Below are 21,769 nucleotides of genomic sequence, written 5' to 3' on the forward strand. Positions count from 1 at the left end.
CAGGCATTGGGATTCTGACTGCCTGGATCCCGTCTGTTGGTATTAGATACCGATTCCCCTGTAGAGTATACATTTTACTCCCTAATGCCCATAGAGTCAACCTATTAAATCACACTGCACAACAACTCCTACCCAATAAATATATACATAACACTATTCATATTTTAATACCTTGTTATTGTGATATTGCTATAAATATAATAGTAGATATATAATATGGTCTCCAGTAGATTTTGGAATTGTTTTTGTTACGATTCTCATACAAGATGAAAATCATAGGACTGCTAACCGGGTACAAGGCTGGATAGAGATGTGGCAGTCCTTCCACTAGGAGTGAGGCTACAGGTAATAGTACTAAAACAGGTGTAATGGATACCAGCAGCGACAGATGAAGGGTCCCAGGAATGTCTAGGGACTACGGTGCAGCTAGGACACCAGACAAGGAGTAGCTGGACAATAATAACTAGTTGCTAGGCAGGAGAGACCGGACTATGGTATGCAGGTTACAAGACAAGACAGGTGACACTGGACTGAGAAAGACAAGACAGGCAAAACTGCACTAACAAGGACAAGACAGGCAAAACAGGACTAGAGCCCTAACTGTGTGGAGTTTGTATATTCTCCCTGTGTTTGCGTGGGTTTCCTCCTGGTACTCCGGTTTCCTCCTGCACTCCAAAAATATACTGGTAGGTTAATTGGCTTCCAACAAAAATTAACCCTAGTGTGTGTATGTGTGTGTGAGCATGTGGTAGGGAATATAGAGTGTAAGCTCCACTGGGGCAGGGACTGATGTGAATGGACAAATATTCTCTGTAAAGCGCTGCGGAATATGTGTGCGCTATATAAATGACTGGTAATAATAAATAAATAATAATAGAGGGCTGATGCAGGCTTGAGGCCCGTGGTGTGACGGGAACCATTTGATGTGGCCTTGTAGTCGAGGTGCATCTGAAACTGGATGATTCTGGCTTTAGGCCCATGGCATGACTGAAACCAGGTGATGCGGCCTAGCGGCCGAGGTGTGTCCGGAACAATACAGCTAACAGGTAAACTTGACCCCTGGAATATAGAATGGAAGCAGCAAGGATGAGAACACTGCAGACAGACTTTGGTGGACACAAACAGACACAGCTTAGCAGGACTGAGGTATAAAACTACCACAGGCTGCAGCAAGGTATGATGCACGGGTGCTGCAGAACAAACAGACATGTACTGGACACTGGGGGAATGACTCCATAAACGGGAACTGTGGTACAAGGTGAGACCAGCTAAGACTCAGTCTTCTGACCACAGACAAATATACTCTCAGGACAACAGACAATATAACCGGCCCTGAGTGCAGGGCTGGCTGTAACTTAAGAGATGCAGGATCCAATCAGAGCCATTTCCTGCAGAAAGCTTTTCCTAATCACAGGCTAGTGTGCACCTGAGCTCTGCCCAGAGACAGATGTTTAATCAGTGAGCACCTGAGATCTGCACACAGACAGGCAGGAATGACAGGCTATGAGCTGTACACAGACAAGACAGGATTTCCAGCTGCCTGCAACAGCCAGAACAAGGACAGGACATGATGCAGTATCCCAGTTGCAACTATGGTTGGGACCTGCCTCCAAGATGATCTGTTACCCGCATATCCTAACAGTACCCCACCTTGAGGGTGGACTCTGGATACCCCAATGTCAGTAAGGGGAGCAAGCATCTTGCAACCAAGGTGCAACTGTAGTAGCTGGGACCTGCCACCAAGATGATCTGCTACCAGGGATCCTAACAGTTTTATGGACCTCCTTCAGTTGAGTTGACTTGAAAGGTGCAAACGAGGTTTGGTAGGGATGTTCATTTATAATTTCCTGTAGCCAATGATAAGCTCTCACTGTTACCCAGATATTGGTTGGAATGGATATAGCATTGTTATGATACATGATGAACTCCTGCACTGTCAAAACCTAAACAAACTACCCATCGCCAATAACAACCCCCAATCTCGGAACACACACTTGTTCATAGTCTGCTGCCTGGACTTCACACTAAAAGTAATAACAGTGCAGGAAGCACAGGTATCAAAATATAGGCAAAGTAAGTGTGACACTCTAAGCACTCATATAGGGAACTACACCTAGATTCTCAGGAGGTATCCCATCCACGAATAAACCCAAGCCCTTACTGCTTAGCTTCCCAAACTAGACAGAAGAAGTCTGTCTAAATATAATTTGATGTGGCAATACAATTAGCACTCTTAATCAGTGATTATCAGAATACTCTTCTGCAGTTAACGTCACTGCAAGCTTGTAACAAACAAGGGTTCAATTTAGCTAATTATAATTAAGCAACTAACAAAAGGGTATACAGTTTTATTTTCACTGCATTAATAATATATACATCCTTAAGCAACAATAATAATTCCAGAATGATAATTCAATAAACATGAGAGTAATTTCAAAACTCAGTCATTTCTTTAAATATACAGCAAACTGCAGGATAAAACATTTCAAAATGCATGGACTATTCAGAGTAGTATATTAGCCAGGTGTATATTTGCTAGCAATAATATGTAATATCATCTAACCAAGATACTTAGCAGATGAAGAAACCAGCAATCCTTCCTAGGCAGCTTGCAAAGATCTAGAACCAGGGACCAAGCAAGACATGGAATCCTGTGGGAGACTCAGTTAGAACAGAACAACCCACACAGGCCCAAGAGCCAGGACCCTATTAAAACTTCTGGCAAATCAGTCACAGTTGATCAGGCCAATGCCCAGGCTGACATCATCATAACAAGTGAACAAGTCAGCAACCATTCCAATGATTCAGTCCAGACTCGACCAGCCGAGTACAGATATAACATTACCCACACCCTTCCTCAAGGAAGGGTCAAGGTACCCTAATAACAGAGTATATCAGGAAACGTTCTATGAAAATTTCTCATCAAGCCTCAGCATGAAGATCTTTACCAGCCACCCAGGAATGCTCCTCTGTTCACACCCCTTCCAATGTACCAGGTAATACACCTGTCTCCACACAATCTTAGAACCAAGAACCCTCTCAACTACAAATTCCTGATTACCATCCATCAGCACAGGTGTTGGTTCTCTGGTAGGCCTAACTGGAAAAGTTCTTTATCTAAAAGCAGGTTTAAGCAAAGATCAATGCTAGAAATTACTAGCTTACAATCTAAAGAAAAAAATTTGCTACTGTAAAGTATATGAAGTTATGTGCCACAGAATTCACATTGGTACCGTCAGATTGCAATGGCAAAAAGTGATTTCTGGGGTTTGTTTGAAAATAGATGGAAAATTTATTGAATTTTTCTGTTCTATTCTATTCAGAGCACTTTTAATTGGGTATAAAGCCTAGGGTAGTCAAGAAAAAAGTTAAAAAGTGCTAAAACTTATCTAAAGAGATGAATTTTCATGGACTGATTGAAGACCTGAAGGGTATGGGAACATTTTGCCACATGAGGAAGGGGATTCCAAAAACTGGATGATGCTAAATGAAAGTCCCATAACTGGCCCATTATGAGGGCCACGGCAATGCCAGCTATAGATGTTAGTTAGCAGTGCACCATTCACATTAACAACTGCACATTCATATGACAAAGGAAGACAAGAGAAAGGGCAGAGTTAAGGATAACTCAGACAGTGGATTTGCAGGAGAGAACAGTTAAGTTTAAAAAAGCACAGGGAATTCAAAGAGAAGATAGAAGATAGACAGTTAGAGACAAGAATGATAAGAGGTAGATCTGAGAATCATTAGGATAAAGATGATATTGGAGGCCAAAAGTGCAGATCAGCTTCATCAGGGTGGAAATATAAATGGGAATATCAAAGTCAATGTTGCAGATTATTGGTGCATACCATACTTTAAAACATATGCAGTCTTGTATAAGATCCCTATATACAGTATTTTGGAAATTATTTTTAGATGTATGGACTTTGACACAGATTGAATGTGAGGAACAAATGATAACTCTGCATTAAGCAACTAGCCTATCAGCTTGAGGGGTATGGTTTATAACTGTGTATATGTCAGGTATGTACTTTCCTCTGGCTGGTGAGAATAAGATCAATTTAAAAGCTTGAGTTTGATGTGATGGATGGGCATCCAAGATGAAATGGCAGGAAGACATTCAGTAACATGGGCCAATAGTGAGAATGAGCAATCAGGATATATAATACTGATGTTTATTATGGTGTTTATTAGTCTTTCAAGAAACACACCATAGGACCAATACTAATCTATTCTTACTCCAATTGATAAAGTAGATGTAGAGAAGTTTGATTTAAATAAATGAACACTGAAAGAGCGATTTTCATTATGAAGTGTAATTATATGGCTCATGGTAAAGATAAAGTAGTATTTGGCTAATTTCATTATATGTAAAATTTTGCTTTATTTTAGCAGTAGAATAGTGACAGAGTTGTTAGAATCACTGTCTCAACACTTTAGCTACAGTATGGCTTCCAATCTTACCAGAATATTATATTAATGATTACATAGGTTACCTCTGGTTTCTCTGTGTTCTCCCACAGTCAAAACACACACTTAAAGTATAGGTTAATGTGTGTGTTCAGGGTCAGATCTGCAGTGTTGATAGGCTACCGCCTAGGAGCCTATTGACTGTTGATGTCTTTCCAATGACCCCCTTTTTAGTAATATTCCTGATTTGGTTTTGTTGGTGGGTGTGGATTATAAGGTAGACAAGGAGCTGGTCAGGTATACCAAGAATTATCAGGGACTTAATGTGGCTGTCCACACCATAGCACTGCTTTCTGGTGGCTGGCTTTTCACCCTGGACCAGTCACCTATGAGTTGCATTGTGGATCAGCAATCTGTTTCTTCCCACCTCTCCTCTTCAAGTCTCTGTTATTATCCTTTCCAGCACTCTGTTCTTACTTCCCTTCTTCTCTCCTGCCCTATCCATTTTATGTAGGGGGAGTGGGATTTATTTTATGTGGGGATTGGTGTGAGGATCATTTACATTATGTAGGGGTTGGTGTGGTGTATTTGATTATGAATATAAATCTTGATAAATGTAAATATAAGGGCAAATTTAGGGAAATAGACCTATTTACTTAATGTGTGTACAATGTATTAATTTAATGTCAGGGCAGTTTACAGAAAAAGGCCTGTAAATGTAATTTATTCTAATTTAATGTTGGGGGAAGGGGGCAGTATTAGATTTGGTTGCTAGTAAAGTAGGAACACAGAGGCAGCAGGGAGTTAATTCCTGTTCTATCTATCTGTGAGTGACTCTACTGTATGTGTGGATGAGGACAGAGATGGTGCTGTTTATGTAGGGGCCATGAGTGGGCTCAGTAACTGTGTCATTTTGTGTAAGAGGAGGAAAAAGGATAAATAATATTAGGGGCATCGGAAAAGGAATGTGAATAGATTGTTATCGTGGGAGTTTGTTGGGATATTAGAAAGGATGTGTGGGAGACACAGGGGTCTATTCATTATGTTAATTATTGGGGTCCGAACAGACCCTGATAATTAACATACTAACTCGCCGCGAGCACCAAGACAATTCATCATTGCTCCGGAGTGGATACAGCTGATCTGAAAATCAGCTGTCTCCACAAGCAGCTTCACTGCTCCTTTGGAGCAGTCAGATCACGCATGCACACAAGAGCCCCCAGGCGAAAGGAGCTGGACAGGGGCAGATGGATCCAAAAAGATCCCACTTAACAACCCGGGAGCCGCAAGATGGTGAATGCTCCCACAGTCAAGCTCCGAAAATATTGCATTTTTGGAGTTTCATGAATTCTGTCCCCATACTAGTCTATGGGGAAAGTGGGCCATTCCAGAAGAGAAAGGTAAGCAGGAGATATCTGTGATATCTCCTGCTTTACCTTCTTGATGAATGGCCCTTAATTTCTACAATTGCAGGTAAAATTTTTATTTTCACCTGCTTTTGTAGAAATTAAGTGATGATGAAAAGACCCCCAAACCAGTATGTTTCCAAGGACACCACAAACTCTTTTTCTGCCACTGGTCCCAGGAGCTGTACCCTCAGTAATGTACTAGTGTGGGGAATGTGATGGTGTTTACTGTAAGCCAAATATAAGGAGCAGTATCTTTATTTGACTGTAAGCTCATTTGAGACATTTTTACTTTCTGATTCATGTTTTTGTATGTTATTAATTTTACTATGATCCCATCAATGTACAGCACTATAGATTGTATACATAGTTCTCTGTCAAATCTGTGTCCCCCAACAAGTTTTGTTTTCTTTATATGCTCATTGTAAAATAATCTATTCTACTATAAACTGATGTGGCTTAACAAACCATACAAAAGGACTTAGGGGTCTAGTTACTAAGCAGTGTTAGGAGACAGAGTGAAAAGTGATAAGTCTATGATAAGGTACCAGCCAATCAGTTCTCAACTGTCATCTCACAAGCTGTGTTTGAAAAATGACAGTTGGGAGCTGATTGGCTGGCACCTTATTACAGACTTATCACTTTTCACTCTGTCTCCTTATCACCTTATTGGCTGGCACCTTATCACAGACTTATCACTTTTCACCCTGTCTCCTAACACTGTCTCCTAACACTGCTTAGTAAATTGACCCCTAGACCCCTTAGGGTGAGATGTATCACTTTTTGGAGCGAGATAAAGTGGACAGAGATAAATCACCAACCAATCAGCTCCTTGCTGTAATTTTTTAAACACAGCCTGTAAATTGACAGAAGCCGACTGGTTGGTACTTTATTTCTCTCAAAGGCTTGATACATCTAGCACCTAGAGTTGATAGAATCTTCATTAAAAGGACAGTGACAGTTGCTGCAAGACAAGAATTCTTCATCACATTAATAAACTCACTCTAATTTAGCAAAAAAGTCTTATTTGCCATTTTGTTAATTCAGGTTAAAGAAACAACATTGTATAATGTTAATATTAGCTACAGGCAAATGAAGACATGTCACTTATTTGTTATACCGATATGGTTCTGTTGTTGCACATTTTACTATACCATATAGTAATTAACTTCTATTTTTCAGTTAATTGCACTAATTATTTCTTACTGTGCCAGCAAGTGGTTGCAATATCTAACTGTGTCTATTAAAAATGCAATGAGGATCATCGCAATAATTATGTTAATCTTGTCCTAATTTTGCCATAAAAAATCTAAAAATACTGTTTTATAGCTAGAAATGACAACTGTAGTTGTCGTAGAGATTACTCCTATTGTCACATTATACATGCTTCATTTATGCATGCTCATTACATGACATATGTTATTTCACAATAAAAGTAGATACTGTCATTTATTTGGTTGATGGAATATGTATTTGAGACTCTTATTGTGTCCATGAATATCAGATGCATTACTCAGGAACTTCAGAAAATAACATGGATTACTGTAGCTAATAGTAGAAGCGACAAATTCATAATATTTGAATTTTAGAGATCTTGCGCTGGTAAATCATTTTGTGAAGATTCTACTGAGAAAAAATAATTTAGAATAAAAGTGTATTCAAATGTTTGGACTAAAGTGTGGGCCTGATTCAGCATGGATCGAAATTGCAACCACGTACACATATCGGCCGATTGTTGCGTACTGCGCATGCAGAGTGAGTGAAATGCCATGAGCGTTTGGTAGTGGTCAGTGAAATGCAGGCGTGCCTGTCCGCTGGAAAGCCGTTGTATAGAAGTGCATAAATTAGCCACTGCGATTGCCTACGCAGCTTGAGTACTCACTGTATGCAACGAGACTTGCAATTTCGGAGACAGGTCAGAGCTGCTGCAATTGTGCATAATCTCCGATGTTACCAATGTATACACAGGACTACGAGGTATTACAGATGTGAGAAAGCAGTAGTGGGCATCTCTATGCTGGTTGAGCGGTGTGTTTACAAAAGTCCAGGAATGATGATGTTTGTCCATGCAAGATGACGTTTTGCCTCTTTCTGAGTTCTGTTTTTTTAAAGGGAAAAATCCGAACTCGGCATGCAAACTCGAACCTACCTGAGCCAGCACATTCCTAATGTTGACAGGGCTGTTTCTAGGGGTGTGGGCTCTCAGTGTGAAGAGTCAAAATGAGCCCCCCTCCTCAAACAAACATAAGGCAGTAAAAATTAGAAAGGGGGTGTGGTATCACTAAAAGGGGCAAGGTCTCACTGAAAGGGGTGTGGCCTCAAATAAAAAGACTTCTTTTATGAATAAATTATGTTAACATAACCATAGGATTAGGGACAGCAAAAGCAACTGCGTTTTTACTGTTAAAATTTCCAAGGCAACCCATCAGCCCTCCCCCACAAGAAAAAAAAACACATTGCTCCCCACAGAAGAAATAACATTGATCTCCACAGAAGAAATAACATTGCTTCCCACAGAGGAAATAACATTGATCTCCACAGAAGAAATAACATTGCTCCCAATATAAGAAACAACATTGCTCCTCACAGAGGAAGTAACATTGCTCCCAATATAAGAAATAACATTGCTCCCCACAGAAGAAATAACATTGCTCCCCACAGAGGAAATAACATTGCTCCCCACAGAGATAAATAACATTGCTCCCCATAGAAAAAAGCACATTGCTCACCCACAGAGGAAATAACATTGCTCCATTATGACCCCAACCAGCAAGCCCCCCTACTGTTTTACCAGCCAGCCAACTGGCTGTTGTCCTAGCCAGCCCCCCTATTGTTTTCCCAGCAAGCCTGCCCCTTTTTGTCTTCAGCCTGCCCCCCTTCTGTCTCTCCAGAGTCAGAATTCTCACTTACCTTCAGCGCAGTTCCTCTCATTCAATGGCCATGACATCACACGTCGCGCCAGGTAAAAAAAAAAAAAAGCTTTATTGGTGGGTAGCCAGATGCAGCCGGGAGAGGGAGTGGGTGGGCGGTGGGCAAGGAAGTGGGTGGACATGGAAGTGCTTGTACACGTGCACCCCTATCTCTCCAAGGACTGGGACTCAACCGCAGCACACTGCAGGGTTGCGAGCCTTGTGCAATTACACGGCTCACCAGCCCTTAGAAATAATTAGGACACTGGAGCTTTGTCAAAATGTGACTTTACTGAGAGTATGTAAAAACTAACATGGCCACCAGGAGTTCTTCTGGTCAAGAAAGTTGTTGACTGGGAGAACTTCGTCAACCACACATTACACATATACAATCCCCACTCTTAATCACATATGAAAGAGGATTTTTTACATACTGAGATATGATTTTTACTTACAGGGCTTATGAATCCTGCTGAACTGTCCAGGAGTACCAATATCAGTGAACCCTGGTAGCCATAATCAGAAAGCAGAGGAGGCTTTAAGTAAATTGGAGACACCTGCAAGTAAGACTGACTAAGAACTCCAGTTCCTCCTGGACTCTCAGACATTAAAGAACTGCAGGAATCTGGTATCCTCTTCCTTCTTACCCAAATCTTTTGAGTCCAGTGGTTTAGCTTTTGCCTGTAACAATCTGTATGAAACTTTTAGCAGGACTGCTGCCTTATTGTCGCAGGAGCATGTGATGCATGAAACCACTGGAATGTGACCACAGGGAAAGGCTTCAGGGATTGGCTTGAAGAGCTTGATAATTATCTTTATGTTCTCTGTTATCTTGTATGTGCTTGAAAATACATCCATGGTATTTAAGCAGGTGATCGGTTGAAGTGTATCCCAGTAAGCACTGTCATCTTCACCTAAGTTTTTTACCGGTTGATGCAGGCAGACAAACATTAGATGCCCTGGAATTGTGATGTTGTTTCTATACTAAATCCCGCAATTATGTATAAAGTTAGAGGCTCTCATTATCTTTTTTTTTTAAATTCCATTCTTGAAATTATACAGTAATATTACAATATAGGTTGTGTTAATTGCAGTACATATGTCGATCTAGTGACATCAACTGAATTCTCATAAATACTAGTGAAATTACACTGAAGTGATGTGCATAAATATGCTTAAATAACACTGTTTTCCTTTTTAAAATGTGCTAATAGTCTATTTTCCAATCTAACTAATGTCACATGACAATCTGCCAATCAGCGGTGGCTTCCATTAGTGTTCGCTCATTGGCTGGGACCCACGTGGAGGGGCTGCTCATTGGCTAAGCCCATGTGGGTCCCAGCCAATGAGCAGCCGCTAATGGAAGCTGCCGCTGATTGGTTGGCACCACAGCACTAATGATAGCTCAAGCATAGAGCTGTCATTAGCGATACTGTAACAATATGCTGTAGAGTCTTATTACAGTGTCTCCGGGGCCCTCTTTGGAATACTGCGGAGAACATCGTGGGACAAAAGGTGAATATTGGTTCTTTTTTTACAGGTACAACCATTGGATACTTTATGTTGTGAAGGGGATGTGAGCATCTGGGAGCAGGTAAGTATGTGTGTGTATGTATGTAAGTAAGTAATAAATCTTTATTTTCAAGGTGTGTGTTGTATTTTTTTACACATTTATTTACAGGTGAACTACAGGTACCAGTGGCCTCTTAATGCCCCACATGCTGGTACTTGTGGTTCTCCAAGTACCACCATGTGGGGGAGGCTTGCTGGGACCTGCAGTTCTACTGTAAAGACAATGTTGTTAATTAAATTTTTAACTCTACACCTACACTATCAACCCACCACCCATCACCCAGGGGTTGCAGGGATAACCTTGGGCTATCAGCCTAGGCCAGGGTTGCCCTGGAGAGGGGGTCCCCTTTATTGGAGGGGTCCCCAACTCCCCAGGGATCCCTGGCCTGGGCTGACTAGCGGTCAGGGCTGATGCTGTGGCTTGGGGGCCTGGGGAAAGGGCACCTCTAGCTGTGGCATCAGCCCCCCACTAGAAAGGGTCCAGTGCTGGTTTTAATTTTAGGGGTACCCATAGGCAACATTTTTACCCTTATAATTAAAACCAGGACTGGCCCTGCAGTCTTTTGCTGGTACCTAATTTACGGGGGAACCCTACTCATTTTGTTCCCCGTAATTTTAGGTACCAGGACAGGCTGGCAAGTCCGGGGCTGGTTAGTCTTTTGGGGGGGGACCTCACATCATTTGTTTTAATAATTAACCCTACTTAAACAAGTTAAAAAAAATAAAACCAAAAACAATGATTTCTGTATGTTTTCACCCAAACTCGCAGCTCAGGAGGTGAGTGTTTAAAACTTCTATTTCACAGTGAGTTTGCTACAATCTCACATGAGATTGGAAACTTGAATCTTAGTAAATTTGCGAGTTGCATCTTTTTCATTTAAAGTACTTCCAATTTTGACCGAAGGTTGCAAACTCACATGAATTTTAACAGTGAAAAAAGAAAACTCACTTCAAACTCACTTCAAACTCACTTAAGTTTATCTTTAGTAAATTTGCGAGATGAAAAAAAATGCCTAAACTCACGTGAGTTTGCAAACTCACACAAACTCGACCCTTAGTAAATTTACCCCTATGTATTACTTATTATCAATGAGGATCAATATCTTCAGTCAAGATTACTAAGTGGATTATTGTTAATTAATATTGATGAAGATGAGGATTAAGGCCATTCCCTTCTGACATATAAAACAATGGTCAATATGTACTAAACAGTTAATAACAGTTACATTTTTTTGTAGTAAAAGGTGCTTTTTCATTGCACCAGTGAAAAGCAGGATACAGAGCTCAGCATTATGCTAGATACTATTCCATTGTCCTACTTCTAGGTCACACAGGAGGTTGGTAAGAGTCACCAATCTCTCAGCTACAGCAGGGTTACTCATATTATAAACCCATTCTCTAGGCTTGGGGATACTGTATTGCTACATCCCATTACTAAATACCACACCAAGTGGAAAAGCAGTGAACACCTCGAGGATCTAGGATAGAGTCTTTAAAACTAGGGTGTAGGTTATTATATGGTTCAAGGGTATGTAGTCAGGAAGCTGGTGGTCAAAATGCCGAACGCCGCATTTCCAACAGTGAAATCTCAGCATGGGACTAATGATAGGCATCTAAATACCGAAACCTATCATTAGCCACATGCCAAAATCCCGATGCCCAGCATACCGATCGTAGTTAAGCCGGAGCAGATAGCAGCAGGGTGTGTGTGTGTGTGTGTGAGGTTTAGTGTCTCCCGGGAGGACTTGGGGTTAGGCACCCCACTGGGAGGGTTAGAGTTATGCTAGGGGAAGGGGGGTTAGAGTCAGGTACCCCCTGGGGGGGTTAGGTTTAGGGCATGGGGAGGGGGGTTAGGTTTAGGCACCCCTGGGGGGAGGTTAGGGTTAAGTACTAAGGGGGGGGGTTAGGGTTAGGCACCACTAAGGGAGAGTTAGGGTTAGGGTGGGGGAGAGTTAGGTATAGCCTCTATACTTACCCTATCGGGAGCTCCATCTGCCAGCCTTCCAGCATCGCTATTTCATCTGCAGGGCTGACATCCAGTGGTATATCATACCGATTCCGGTTCCAGTCTTTATAACACCAGCTAAGCATTTATTAATTTGCTTTTTGTAGTGGCAAGGAAATGGTCTAAAATGTAATTTCTTTTTAACTGTACTTTGTTTGGCCATGGGCCATTCATAGTATTTAGATGACAATACAAATCTATTTTATACTTCAATTCTTGTCTGTGCATTTAAAAGTCATAAAAACTTTATTTAGCTCAGTAAATCAGGTTACGTGTCATTAATTCCACAAATAGACTTCACAAATACCATTTTGATGCCACTCATTTGTATCAGTACGTACATATAAGTTAATGTTTTCACTACACAGAACATCATATTTTCATATAAATCCTCTTCACCGAGTTTTAGAACATACTACTGTACATAAAGGTAATACTCCCCAAACACCACAAACACACATTTATCATTCCAGTTTTGTAGCTTTGTATGAATTACAACCTTTCACACTTAATACATACAAAGCGGCTTAAGGGTGTCAGAAACGAAAAATACACTGGAGTGGAACTTTGATAAAGTGGATTTTATTTCCTCAATTCAAACTATTCATTGCTTCTGGCATGCTTTGAGTGAAATAATCTGTTTCATTTTATTTAGGCATCAGTGGCAATTATATTGGATATCAACATTTTGCAGACGATGTTGGCTGATGTAACTCATGACAGATGATGCATGGATTCTTCTTGGTCTGCCAAAAGAAAGACAATGGAATTAAAAATAGGAAGATGTGTCCCTGTTCCTCTGATATTTTGGATGAAAATGTAAGCAGCGGTAGACAACGGCTTTGGGAATTTATAATGATTTAAAAATGTATTTGACATCGTTGCCAACTATATATATACAGATTAGTCTAAATACAGTGGAATCCTATCAGTGTCGGCTAATAAGCTTTTTATACAGTTATATTCTACATATGAAGTGGTTTGGAAAGGACAATATAAAAGAAAGAAAGAAACTATAATAAGCAATTCAATTTCCATAATCTCATCACATACACAGATGGTAGAAACCCATTCTATTAGTTTTATTGTAGCCCTTTGCTATCCACATCTACAGTATGCATCTTCATCTTTCTCTAGTATTGGCTATTGGATACCACAAGTGTAATGATAGTTAATTTGACAGCCATTATAATTAGAGTTGAGCGGGTTCAGTTTCCAGAGTTCCGAACCCACCCGAATTTAACATTACCGAGTTGGATCCAAGCAGGCTCGAACTTTCCCACCTGGTCGGATCTCGAAACAGAGGCAAACCGATAGAGTCTGAAATCTCGCGGTTCGCGAGCTTTCATCTCTATGATCAATATAGTATATAAGGGATCACGCGATGGACGCCATTTCACTCTGGCTGTGGAAACTGAACAGGGAGGGTGGGTAGTGTAGGGCTGGGAGAGGTGCTGGTGCTATCTGCTGTGTCCTGGGCTGGTGACTGCTGATCCATTCTGGTCTCTGGTCACGGTGCTGTCACTGTGCTGTCTGCTGATCCATCTGGGCTGTCTGCTGTGTCCATCTCTGGGCCCAAGTTCTGCACTCCAAAAAAAAAAATCAATCAAAGTGTCTTTTATATTTTTCTGTTGTATGTGCATGCATGTTAGGATTAACCGCAGTACCGCACAAGAGCCAGCCCAACTCCATTCATGCTAAAAACAAAAAAAATCAATCAAAGTATCTTTTATATTTTTCTCTGCATGCGTGCGCGTGCGTGTTAGGCGTAACCGCAGTACCGCACAAGATCCAGCCCAACTCCAGTCATCCTGAAAACAAAAAAAATAAATCAATAAAAGTGTCATTTATATTTTTCTGTGTTTGTGTGCGCGTACGTGTTTGGCTTAGCCGCAGTACCGCACAAGAGCCAGCCCAACTCCAGTCATGCTAAAATCAAAAAAAATCAATCAAAGTGTCTTTTATATTTTTCTGTGTGTGCGTGCGCGTGCGTGTTAGGCTTAACCGCAGTACCGCACAAGATCCAGCCCAACTCCAGTTGAGCTAAAAACAAAAAAAAATCAATCAACCAAAGTGTCTTTTATATTTTTCTGTGTGTACGTGCGTGTTAGGCTTAACCGCAGTAGTGCACAAGAACCAGCCAGCAATGCAAGTTGCAACCTTGTGCTACCCGACTCCAGTCGTTCTCCAAAAAAAAACAATAAAATTGTCTTATATTTTTTTTCTTCTGTGTGTGCATGGGTGTTAGGCTTAACCGCAGTAGCACACAAGATCTAGCCAGCAACGTAAGTTGCAACCTTGTGCTGCCCAACTCCAGTCGTTCTCCCCAAAAAACCCAATAAATGTATCTTATATTTTTTTCTTCTGTGTGTGCGTGGGTGTTAGGCTTAACTGCAGTAGAGCACAAGATCCAGCCAGCAACGCAAGTTGCAACCTTGTGCTGCCTGACTCCAGTTGTTCTCCACAAAAAACCCAATAAAAGTGTTTTATAATTTTTTCTTCTGTGTGTGTGGGTGTTAGGGTTAACTGCAGTAGCGCACAAGATCCAGCCAGCAACGCAAGTTGCAACCTAGTGCTGCTCGACTCCAGTCGTGATTAATCGGTGCTCTGGGCCCAAATTCTTCTGGAGCTGACAAAAAATAAAAATCATCATTTGTCTTTTTTTATATTTTTGTGTGTGCACATGACTGCATGTTTGTGAATTTTGTAACTGCACTTTGGCTACACTATTGGTGATTGTGACACTGCTTCAAGACTGCACAAAATATGGAGGGCTGTCACATGACTGGAGAGCAAGGCCAAGAACCACATGTTGTAGCTGCCACCAGCAGTGCAAGGCCATCAACTTCCTCGTCCTCTATGAAGGCCCATGCCCCAGGGCTGAAGTCACACCATCGAAATGGTAAAGCAAGTTTTACTGAAGTTAAGAAAAAAAATTGAAAGGATATTTGCCTTTAGATAAACAAAAAATTGGCAATATGCCAATCACTACACGAAGTGGCAAAGAAAGGATAAGGCCTTGGCCTTTCTTTATGAAGACTGCTGATAGCCCTTCTGCTTGTAGTAGTAGCGATGGTGGTCCAATTAAACATGTGAAAGTTGTTAAGACCGCTCCGGAAAAAGCAACTGTGTGCCCTGAGAAATCAAAATCACAAATCCCCGAGGAGAGTGCAAGTGTATCCGCGGTTGCCATGTGTGAGCCTGACCTAAATACTAGTGTACTGGAGGATCCTCCAAGTTACAACATTTGTGTGCCCTCTGTAAATGTGGGGAAGGGCAGTCAACATCTTGCACACGTAGTCAGTGAGGATGCTTCTGTGGAATTGCACATGGAGGAGGGGGATATTTTGGTAGTTGAAGGTGCTAAGGATGATGAGGATGTTGATGATGAAGATGTTGGTGATGAGGATGTTGATGCTGAGGATGTCCTTTGTGTAAGTAAGGCAACAGCTGTTGCCTATGGTTTGAAAAAGCCAAAGCCCATTGTTTTCATGCCGGGGCAAAAGACAAAAAAATCTACTTCTCACATGTGGAATTATTTCCATCCCGATCTGGACAATAGTTGTCAAGCCATATGTGCCCATTGCCATGCAAGAGTGAGTAGAGGGAGGGACCTAAACCACCTAGGAACCTCCTCCTTGTTACGTCACTTGGAGCGCATTCATCAAATATCAAAGTGTACATCGCCAAGTTCCAAAACTCAAAACGTAACAAGTCCAGTGTCACCTACCTCCTCCCTCTCTGTGAGATCCAAGCGCCTTCGATCACCAACACCCACACCTGCATCATCAACATCCTCATTCATCATCAGAAGTAGTCCTGCTGCATCCAATGTTGGTATTCAAAGCATGATTGACTCCTCTCCTATCCGTGATTCCTCAGAAGGATCCTTGATGACTACGCCTGTTGCTGCTGCAGTCTCTGTCAGTAGATCTTCATCCCAGAAGGGGACCAGGAAGAAGACTACTTGTAGTGTATCCTCCAAAAAACAATTAACTGTCAAACTATCGTTTGCAAGGGCAAACAAGTATGACAGCAATCACCCATTTGCACAGCAGAATACTGACGCCATGACAGCTATGCTGGTATTAGATGTGCGTCCAGTATCCGCCATTACTGCAGTGGAGTTTCAACAATTAATTAAGGTCGTGTGTCCTCGCTACCAGATCCCTTCTAGATTCCACTTTGCTAGAACAGCAATTCTAAGCCTGTACAAGGCCATTAAAAAAAACCCTTATTAATGTCCTCAGAAATGCCATAGTACCCACTGTCTACTTGACCACTGACAAGTGGGACAGGGCAAACTAAGGATTCCATGACTGTGACACCCCACTGGGTAGGTGTATTGCCTACAACAGCAACAGCAGTATCTCCCAAAAGACATCTGATACAAAGGCAGGCTACTCTTTGTATAACTGGTTTCACTAAGAGGCATACCACTGAGAAACTCTTAGAAAAACTCAGGGAACGCATTGCTAAATGGCTTATCCCACTTGGACTCTCCTCGGGATTTGTGATTTCGGACAATGCCACCAATATTGTTAGAGCATTACATGTGGGCGAATTCCAACATGTCTCATGTTTTGCTCACACAATTAATTTGGTGGTGCAACGTTTTTTAAAAAGTGATACGGTCGTGCAGGAGATGCTCTCGGTGGTGCGCAAAATATCCGGACATTTTAGACATTAGGTGACCGCTTGTCGAAGTTTGCATGACCAGCAGGTACTGTTAGATTTGCCATTCCATCAGCAGAAGCAAGAGGTAGTAACTCGGTGGAATTCTACCCTCTATATGCTTCAGCGGATTGAAGAAGAGCAAAAGGCCATCTAGGCCTATACAGCAGACTACGACATAGGCCATGGAGGGGGAATGCACCTTACTCAAGTGCAGTGGAGAATAATTTCCATGTTGTGCAAGGTTCTCAAACCCTTTGAACTTGCCACATGTGAAGTTAGTTCAAACACTGCCAGCTTGAGACAGGTCATTCCCCATATCAGACTTTTGCAAAAACAGCTGGAAAAACTGAAGGAGGAGCTGAAAATGAGCGATTGCGCAAAGTATGTCAGACTGGTGGATCAAGCCCTTGATTCACTTCACCAGGATCCAAGAGTTGTCAATCTATTGAAATCTGAAAAATATATCTTGGCCACCATTCTGGATCCTAGGTTTAAGTCCTACCTTGTGAGTTTTTGTCCAACAGACCGAAATCTAAAAATATGCATAGAGCTGTTGGTCAAAATATTGTCAGCTGCATGCGAAACACCATCACCTCCTTCTTCAGTTTCAACAGCTGCCAAGAAAAAACTCAATTTTCCTTACAGAATGCCTGCTGGTCATATAGATCATTCGCCAAAAAATGACATCTGGTCAGGCCTGAGAGAAATGCCTACTAGTGACATGTCTTCTACCGTGACTATATGTGATATGGTTTCCATTCACAGAATGGTGGAGGACTATTTCAGAGATAACATCCTATTAGACATGTCAGACAGTCCCTTTCAGTACTGGCAGGAAAAAGAGGCAATTTGGAGTCCCATACACAAACTGGCTTTGCATTACTTAAGTTGCCCACCCTCCAGTGTGTACTTCAAAAGAGTTTTCAGTGCAGCTGGCAACCTTGCCAGTGATCAGCATAGGAGGTTACTTCCTCAAAATGTGGAGAAGATGATGTTCATTAAAATGAATTACAAATTCCACGAGGAGGACCTCTACCAACAATTACATAAAAAAATTACAGTGGCGCCTATGGTGGATTCCAGCAGGGACAAATTAATATTGTGTGAAGGAGAGGAGGTACACACTGACGGGGATGACAAGAACGAGGACAACTTTTAATGTAAAGCCAGTTTGTGTATGGGATCAGCTTGTTTTATGGGGGCCCCAAACAAACCAATCATTTCAGCCACAATTTGCAGTCCTTGTCGCTGAAATGATTGGTTTGTTTTACTGTCCTGTTTCGTATACAACATAAGGGTGGGTGGGAGGGCCCAAGGACTATTCCATCTTGCACCTTTTTCCTTTCCAATATGTGCTGGTTGGGGCATTGCTGCTTGGCATTTTAAAATAATGTTATGGTTGGTTTAGGAACCAATGATTTATTTTTAAATTAATTTATGATCAATTTTACAGTCAGGGGCTGCACCCAATGAATTGTTTTTAAATTAATTTATGATCAATTTTACAGCCAGGGGTTGCACCCAATGAATTGTTTTCAAATTAATTTATGATCAATTTAACAGCCAGGGGCTGCACCCAATGAATTGTTTTTTAATTAATTTATTATCAATTTTACACCTCGCTATCACTGTCATCGGCGTAGCTGCGCAGGGGTGCTGTGCTCCTGTCTGTCGAGGGGCTGCTGCCCAAAATAATAAATAAACAATTTTTTTTGTGTGTGTGTCAGCCGCACCTGTCATCAGCATAGCTGCGCAGGGGTGTTGTGCTGCTGTCTGTCAAGGGACTGCATGAATATTGCAATGAAAACTTTTTTTTAAGCTATTGGATTACAAAAAGTTTTATTTTTAATACTTAAACATAGCAGAAATGTTATTCTAACAGTTTATAAAGTTGTGCTCTAAAAAACTAAAGCCTATATTAGTAAAAAACTAAAGCCTAATTCTGCCAAAAGAGAGACTGACACCACGGCTAAACATAAGAGTCACCTTCTGGATGTGAATTGTCTCATTTGCATGGGGAAACCCAACCCTCAGATGAGATGGATCTCAGCCAGTGGACAACATTGAAATCATCATTAAAAAGTCACAATGGAAGACTGCAGTGTGGAGAATCTTTCTTCACAGTCAGGAGAGGCCTCAGGGAACATGAAAATAGATGCTCTAGGTGCTGAACTTCAAGGGATTTCTCCATCGTGTTCTGCAGTGTGGAAAGGTTTCATTCACATGTTGTTTTCTATAAAGCAGTTCAAAGTTACAGCCTTCAAAGTGTCTGGCTATAACACCCACCTTTGCCAGGAATTACCAAAGATTATTACTAGCAAAGGATTCATCTGTCCGGAATCTGTCTGGGAATTCATGGATCGTATTTGGCCTGAATGCACTAAGACATCCAGTGATTCTGTCACTGTGTTCTGTAGCCAACTTTATTCCTACCTGAATCGCAAACTGAAATACGGAATAGTAAGCACAGACAACATGGAGGCCTTTGTTATTCTGCTGCCTGCATGCCAACCAATACCTCCCAGACTACACCCACTGGGGGGACCAGGTCTTGATAATGACCATCCCCATCTGTTGCTAGGCCTTCTTCTTCCAAACCATCAATCCTGGACTTCCTTTCCAAAAAGGGTAAGCAGGGTACAGAAAGAGGAGCTAGATGTCCCCAATGACATTTTTTTCTTCTATCATCGATGATGTGGAGAGATAAGAGCTTCACATGTTGGAACAGGGACTCCCACCTATTTGGCTTCCCTCCAGAGAACAGAGCTCTGTTCCTCAGGAAGTGTCTATGCCTGAGCTGATAAGTAGGTAGTCTCTTCTGTTGGTAAACACCCTGCAGGAGATGGCAACCCAGAATAACAACAACTGTAATAATGTGTCCACTGATAACCAGCCTGATCCCTTAACAGCAACATATCCCATATGGCCAACTCATCATAACATGACACCCAGTTTGCAGCCTCCTCTTCCTTATGACACTAATCCAGTCACCATGGTTGATCAATTAGCCATGTGTGGTCCTCCCAATTTTTGGCCATCTACATTCTATTAATTTCTAACATTGACATTTCTAAGAGAAGTGGACAGTGGGGACAATGGCAATGCATAGAATCATTTAAGTCAACTGTCTATTTATTTTTGGAATTATTTCAGTACATAAAGATAGATTACTTTTTCCAAAGTTCCTTTGTGGTCGTTGGAGGATCTATCCTACTTGCTGGCATTCTTCACATACAGGGAATAGAGAGTTAAAGTAATCACCTGTTTCCAAGGTGTTTTCAGGTTGTGGGATTCCTAGATTGCTTATTATTTCAAACCAGATTCCATTTGGGTCACATGTTCTGAACTTCCTATGAATCACAGACCTCTAGTATAAAGCCTGTTACTAACTATGTCTCAGTGTCTGTGCAACATTACTTTCAGGTCTTTCTTGGACTCCTGCCAGATCCCTGCTGTGCCTGTGGGTTGCTGTGGACTATGCTATATCTCTGCTCATGTTCCAGCTTAACTTCTGATGCCAGTTACCAGCCGCTCTACAGAGCTCAGCATAGCCCTTTCCTAAGTACTGCTTTCTGCTCCACTGCTGTGGTTTCATGTTTTGTTGCACTATTATATTTCTCCTGTGAATAAATTCTATTTACTTTTATTCCATGCTATCGAGATTTCATGAAAAGGTCATTCCTAAAGCCAACCCAGTTTATTGTGCCTAATAGCCCTGCCTAGTAGCCCTGCCTCCTCCCAGGAGTCTCAAGTGTCGGCAGCCGTGACAGTTTGCACAGACCTAAAAATGGATCTGGAACAGGCTACTGGGGTACAGGTGCTTCAGGATTTGCCTGCTTGTTTGGAAGTACAGGAAAACACTCAAGTTCAAGTTTTGCAATGTCTACAGGATATTTCTACACGTCTTGATAAACTTAAGATTCCTGTTGCAAGTACATCAGGGGTTTCTGCTTCTCATTTACATTTACTAACTCTTACCTCTTATGATGGTAATCCAAAAACATGTAGAGGATGTCTCAACCAATGTGAGATTCATTTTGAATTGTTACCTCAAAGTTTTACCACCTCTTGTGTTAAAGTGGCTTATATTATGTCATTATTGTCTGGTGCTGCTCTTGAGTGGGCCTCTCCTTTATGGGAGAGAAATTATGCCTTAATGTCTAATTACCAAGCTTTTGTTTCTACTTTCAAAAGGATATTTGACAAACCTGGAATATCAGTTGCCGCGTCTATGGATATTTTGCGAGTAAAGCAAGGAACAGCTCCAGTTGGTCAGTATGTGGTTCGTTTTCAAACTATAGCTGCAGAACTTAAATTAAATAATGAGGCATTAAGAGCAGCATACTGGAATGGTCTCTATGAGAGAGTAAAAAGATGAGTTGGTGACTCGGGATCTGCCTGAAAATTTGGATGAGTTAATTTCATTGACTATTAAAATTGATCTGCGTATGCAAGAATGAGGGGTTCAGAAGAGTTGCTCTGAGTGTTCTAAAAGTTCTCTTCCCCAGTCTCACTCTTTTCATAGTACATCTAATGATCCTATGCAAATTAATAAAGCTAAATTGTCTGAAGTTGAGAAGCAATGTAGGAAGCATTCTAATTTGTGCTTGTATTGTGCATCCTCAGAACATTTCTTGTCTACATGTCCAATAAGGCTGGGAAATGATCGTCCCTAGTTGATGGAGGGGAAGTCAAACTAGGGGTACTTTCTAAAGTTTCCCCCAAAAAGGATTGTTAAATTTTTGTGAGCATTCCTGATTTTGGTTCTTCGTGTCAAGAGTTTTCTG

This window comes from Taudactylus pleione, unplaced genomic scaffold (genome assembly GCF_031769625.1).
Source record: "Taudactylus pleione unplaced genomic scaffold, aTauple2 ptg000154l, whole genome shotgun sequence".
NCBI lineage: Eukaryota > Metazoa > Chordata > Amphibia > Anura > Myobatrachidae > Taudactylus > Taudactylus pleione.